The following is a 6,002-nucleotide window of genomic DNA, read 5'->3' as shown; positions in this document are numbered from 1 at the left end:
CCCCCCCCCCCCCCCCCAAATCGTAGCAGTTCCAACTTTGTTGAATAAGGTGCAATCCAAAATGAGCTTCATAAATAAAATATAATAATAATAATAATCTAAAAATATAATTTACATAAAGGAGACCCGTTTGGATGGAAAATAATGACAGTGAATTGATAAAAATATCCATGGTGCAAATAGCGCGGACAGTGACTTTTTTAAAATGGATTGTTGGTGATTAGTGATTAAGATGTATAATATACAGTAATATTGTGAAATATTATTACAGATTTCTTTTTAATATATTTTATAATGTAATTTATTCCAATGATGGCAAAGCTGATGTTTCAGCAACAATTACATGATCAGGGCCGTAGCTAGTGGAGAGAAAGGTGGTGACGATTATAGGGGTCCACGTCAATTTTAATGGGCTGCCCGGGGCAAGCGTGAAAGACGCTCTGAACAGTTGACTGACTGCCCAATCAGATCAATGCTGCACCTCTTCACAAAAGTTTAGCATTTGCATGTGTTTTTAAGCCTTGCCAATTTAAACATTCAAGCGATTTTAAAAGTGCAAGAAGAAGCAAAACAACTCAATTCAGTGTTCTGTGCACGTAGCACGCACAGAGAGCTGTGTTTCTGACAACACATGAGCCTACAATTGAGTTCCCCTTCTCTTCATTGGGGAATGCAGCCTGCTTGACCGGTGTCTGAAGCACGTGTGAAACAATGCCAATCTATTGGCCCACCTGGCCCATGATGTCATAGGTGGGATGCCCGGAAGTATAAAAGGGCACCTGCTGAATATGTCATCCTCTTTGCTGTCTTCAGGAGCCGTCTGTTCAGTGTTGCCAGTCGTACGATAATTATCGTATTTGTACGATGACTTTGACCTCTGTACGATGTACGATCAATAATGAAAAAAATCCCATAATGTACGATAATTTCATAATTTTATGACAATTATTTCATTCAGTGATAGTAGTTGTAGTCATAGGGCTTCTATATTCATACACGAAATCGAAATCAATCTATTGTGGTAATTTGCAGGTCGTGTCAAAAAGTTGTTGGTTTAAATAAATAGCTGTATTCTGTTTGACTCGTGTACGATAATTTTCTTCCAAATACGATAATTTTGAGCTTCTAGTACGATACTTGGACATTTCCAATCTGGCAACACTGCGTCTGTTTGAAGTGCGTGTGAGATACCAAGGCAGGTGAGCAGTGTGGAGAGTGTGTGCCTCCGTTCCAGAGGTTTCTGGCACTTGAGGACGCGCAACATCTATCTGTCATCTGTTTTGGTCAGGAGCTTGCGCGTACAGTGCTCGAGGGCTCTGGACGCGCTCATTGTGAGTGTTTTCCAATGAGAAGCTCCATTCATGTTTGTCCCTCTTCTCGAGAGATGAGTGAAAAGCGTTTGCGTCTCACGGTTCGGGTCCCGCTGTTGCCGAGGCACGGCGAAGACTTTGAGATGCCCTTTTTGGGTTATCAGATCCCGCTGGATAGCGCTCGAGTCGAGCAGAGCCTTAGGGAATGTGTGCCTCTGTGTTTGGATTCTAACACTCGAGGGCATGCTCTGCTTTCACGTTTGTCTCGGCGAAGAGCATGCACGTTCAGAGTTACGCGCTTATTGTGATGAGTCACGATGTCTAGGCTACGCTCGCGTTTGTTCCTATTCCCGAGGGATACGGAACAGAGCGTTTGTGTCTCGCGGCCCGGTTCCACCGTTGCCGCGGCACAGTTTATCTCACCTCATGGTCATTGTTTTGATCTGCGGCGTCCGCACACCCTCTCTATATGGGTTGTCAGATGCCACAGATATTGTTGGGTTGTTATGACGATGAAGTGTGAGCACGGAGTCGTTTCAGCCCTGATCCTGCGAGATCGTGGGCGGTGCTATATTCAGCTCGGCCGTGCCTCTCTACTATGCATGTTATTGTGTGTGGAGAGCCTCGCTGGGCGCGAATATATTGAAATATTCTGTGGAGAGAGGCTTGCGAGTTTTCTCTCCCAGGGTTTTCAGCATCTAGAGTGGTTATGGGGAATATCTTTTTGCTCTGGAATATGGCGGTCTGAGGGCAGCTATGTTCTAGCCTAGATTATAATAACTAGGTTGGGTTCCCCTTGGCACAAGTTCTCGAGTAAGTGCTGAAGTCTTTGTTTAAGAATCTGCTGTTCGAGTATAGCTGTGTTCCAGTGCGGAGACCGCTTCCCTTTTAGGGTTTTTAGATTGTGGTCTCTGTGAACCCCTTGCCTGGACTGTGCTGTCTCCCCTTCGGTGTTTTAAATAGATGGCTCACTTCCGTGACCTGGGCAATCTTTAGCCTTATCTGAGAGAACTGCTGTTCCAAGATAGCTGTGTCCAGCCCTCTAGTGCTTACATCAGTGCTTACATAGTGCTAGCTACTGCTTACATCAGGCTTGATCTCGGACTATGATGTTTGTGTTCGCTCTTTAGCAGATCATTTGCTGATGTCTGGATTGCCCTCTTGTGAGATCTTGGTCAATAGTTCGGTGCTTTGCTAGCCTACTGTGGGACTGTCATGGATTGGTGACCTCTTTAATATAGCCTTCTGAGGGTGGTTATATTCCAGCCATTGTTTTTGGCAGGATGGGCTTACTTGAATACAGCTATCTGTGGCTAGCTGTGTTCTACTGCAATTGCGGTGGGCCCTCTCATGGAGTAGGCCCTTCTCCTAAAGCCTAGCTATCTGAGGATAGCTATGTGCTAGCTCAGTGATCGCTCCCCTGCTTAGGGTTTTAAGTAGCAATCTCTTGAGCCCTTACCTAGACAGTACTGTCTCCCCTCTTTGGGTCTTAAGTAGACAGCCAACTTTTTGTGGTCTGGGTAGTTTCAGTCGGTCCCCCTTCTGGTAGCCCTTCCCAGGTACATAGCTATCTGAGGATATCTAGGAGCTAGCTCAGTGACTGCTCCCCTTCCTAGGGTTTTTAAGTAGCGGTCTCTTTGAGCCCTTGCCTAGACAGTGCTATATACCCTGCTAGGGTAGTAAGTAGATAGCCCACTCTCTGTGGTCTGGGCAACTCTGTAGGAAGGCTATCTAGGCTAGCTGTGTATTGTTTACTTGGGACTGGCACAGTTTGGGGTCCTCCTTAGTATAGCCATCTGAGGGTATTTACATTCCGGCCACTGTGATGGCAGGACGGAGTTACTTGAATACAGCTATCTGAGGCTAACTGTGCTCTACTGCAGTTGCGGTGAGCCCTCTTATGGAGTGGTCCCCTTTTCTAGAGCCTAGTTATCTGAGGATAGCTATGTGCTAGCTCAGTGATCACTTCCCGGCTTAGGGTTTTTAAGTAGTTGTCTTTTGAGCCCTTACCTAGACAGTGCTGTCTCCCCTCTTTGGGTCGTAAGTAGTCAAGTCAAGTCAAGTCACCTTTATTTATATAGCGCTTTTAACAATACAGATTGTGTCAAAGCAACTGAACAGCATTAATTAGGAAAATAGTGTGTCAATAATGCAAAAATGACAATAGTAAACACTAATTTTTCAGTTAAAGGCAGTTCATCATTGAATTCAGTGATGTCATCATCCAGCTCAGTTCAGTTTAAATAGTATCTGTGCAATCAAGGCGACGATATCGCTGGAAATGAAGTGTCCCCAACTAAGCAAGCCAGAGGCGACAGCGGCAAGGAACCAAAACTCCATCGGTGACAAAATGGAGAAAAAACCTTGGGAGAAACCAGGCTCAGTCAGGGGGCCAGTTCTCCTCTGGCCAGACAAAACCAGCAGTTCAATTCCAGGCTGCAGCAAAGTCACATTGTGCAGAAGACTCATCTGGTTCCTGTGGTCTTGTCCCGGTGGTCGTCTGAGACAAGGTCATTACAGGGGATCTGTATCTGGGGCTCATCTAGTTGTCCTGGTCTCCACTGTCTTTCAGGGCTGTAGAGGTCCTCTCTAGGTGCTGATCCACCATCTGGTCTGAATACGTACTGGATCCGGGTGACTGCAGTGACCATCTGATCTGGATACAGACTGGATCTGGTGGCAACGGTGACCTCGGAATAAGAGAGAAACAGACTAATATTAGCGTAGATGCCATTCTTCTAACGATGTAGCAAGTACATCGGGTGTTATGGGAAGTGTTCCCGGTTCCGGTTGACCTAATTAATGCAGCCTAAAAATCCTTTAACGGATTTGAATATTAGAAGCGTATTAGTGTGTTATGTGTAAGCCAGGTTGAAGAGATGGGTCTTTAATCTAGATTTAAACTGACAGTAGTAGACAGCCCACTCTTTATGGTATGGGTAGTTTCAGTCGGTCCCCCTTTTTTGGTAGCCCTTCCTAGGTACATAGCTAATTTACATCCAGTGGAGGGATTAATGTTACATTGTAGTTTAGGTTAAAAAAAAGATAAGCACAAATCGCATTATTACATTCATAAATAACACCGGTAAATAAAGCAAATGTTATCATGGTCAAATATTTTGCATATTCATTCATTTTATATATAGACTATGATTGAATAAAAACTGATTTTGTTATTTTTAGTTATACTTAATTTGCTGTATGTGTGTGCGTGAGGCGCCGGCTCGATCGAACAGCGGAAACAAACAATAAAAAAATACTCCGTTATTTTTGGTCATACATCATTCGAAACTGCAATGTGTTTACTTTTATTTCTGTCATCTTTCCAGTGTTTCCAGGTTTTACTCGTGCTGTTTCTCCACGTTGAGAGTTTGGTGTCGCACATATTGCACCTGACTATGCATTCTTATCCTTTTCTCCGATGAACAGAAAATAACAGTGTCAGTGGTCCATCTCACAAATGTAGAATCCTTCTCTGCAGTCATCTCAACCATCTAATTCCAGCAACAGGAAATAGACAAACTATTTTACCCGCGGAATTAGTAAATTTTGCGGTGTTAGTAAATTCACTAGTTAAAATATGTTGTTGTAACTTGCGTTACTGAGATTGTAACGAGTAATAATATTACCCAAATTTTATTAGTAATGCGTTATATTACTGCGTTACAGCAAAAAGTAATATACTACTGTAATATTATTACTTTTGTAATGCGTTACTCCCAACACTGCCCGAGATGTTCTCTTTAGTGTCTTCTTGCTCTTGAACGAACAAATACACCTTACCAATTTGATCCATGCACCGTGCCTAATTTACTAGCTGCTGTGGCTTCCTTAATGTTAATCCAAGAAAAATTGAGAAAGAGAGAAATTCACTCACTGCTCTTGATTTAATAACTTATGTAGCTTTAACAATGATTAATCTGTATGTAATTTATACAGTAAAGACTATGAAATACTATTTTACATTTGATTATTTAATTTCTGTACCTGGACACGACAAACCTGAAAAAAAACTAAAGCATAGTTTATTTTGTATCTTTGTTGTATTTATTTATTGATTTATTTATTTGTGCTAGCCTATTTACACAATTTCAAATAGAGCCCATGTATACAACCTGCACTGTGGTCCCGCATACCTCAGCTACAGCCCTGCACATGATCCTTCAAAAATTCTACTAATATGCTGATTTGTAACATTTTAAACATTTATTTTCTTATTATTATTATTATTTTGTAGAAACAGTGAAGCTGGGTTTTTTTTCGGGATTAATGCATTGTTCAAAAGAACTGCATTTATGTGACATAAAAATCTTTTTTTTTTTAGAATGTAAGTCTTTACTGTCACTTTTGAGCAATTTAATGCTTCCTTGCTGAATAAAAGTGTTAATTTCTTTCAAAAAAGATCTGACTGACTCCAACCTTTTCAACAGTAATGTAGATAATACAGATATTTTAATGTGCTATTGGCTTAGCAAATGACATACAGTACAATAATTAGTGCTATTTTTAGCAATGTAATTATTTACATTGCCAAAGCATTTGCATATTTGCTGCAGATCATTAAAACAGTGCAAAGGCAAATAGCAATTAAGTAAATAACAGAATTAAAAGAAACAATAATAACATTTTTAAAAGAAACTTAATTGAAGCAATTAAGAATAAAATAAAGATATATATATATATATATATATA

General features: G+C 41.3%; 1 protein-coding gene across 1 annotated transcript in view; it reads left to right on the top strand.

Moving 5' to 3' along the window:
• The window catches only part of LOC107749923 (teneurin-2-like), a 106,433-nt gene that overhangs the window by 77,385 nt on the left and 23,046 nt on the right, over nucleotides 1-6,002 (top strand). The gene's annotated exons all lie outside the window — the stretch shown is intronic.

Source organism: Sinocyclocheilus rhinocerous, unplaced genomic scaffold (assembly GCF_001515625.1).
Source record: "Sinocyclocheilus rhinocerous isolate Xijiao unplaced genomic scaffold, SAMN03320098_v1.1 scaffold320, whole genome shotgun sequence".
Lineage (NCBI taxonomy): Eukaryota > Metazoa > Chordata > Actinopteri > Cypriniformes > Cyprinidae > Sinocyclocheilus > Sinocyclocheilus rhinocerous.
This window is presented reverse-complemented; position numbering and strand designations above follow the sequence as displayed.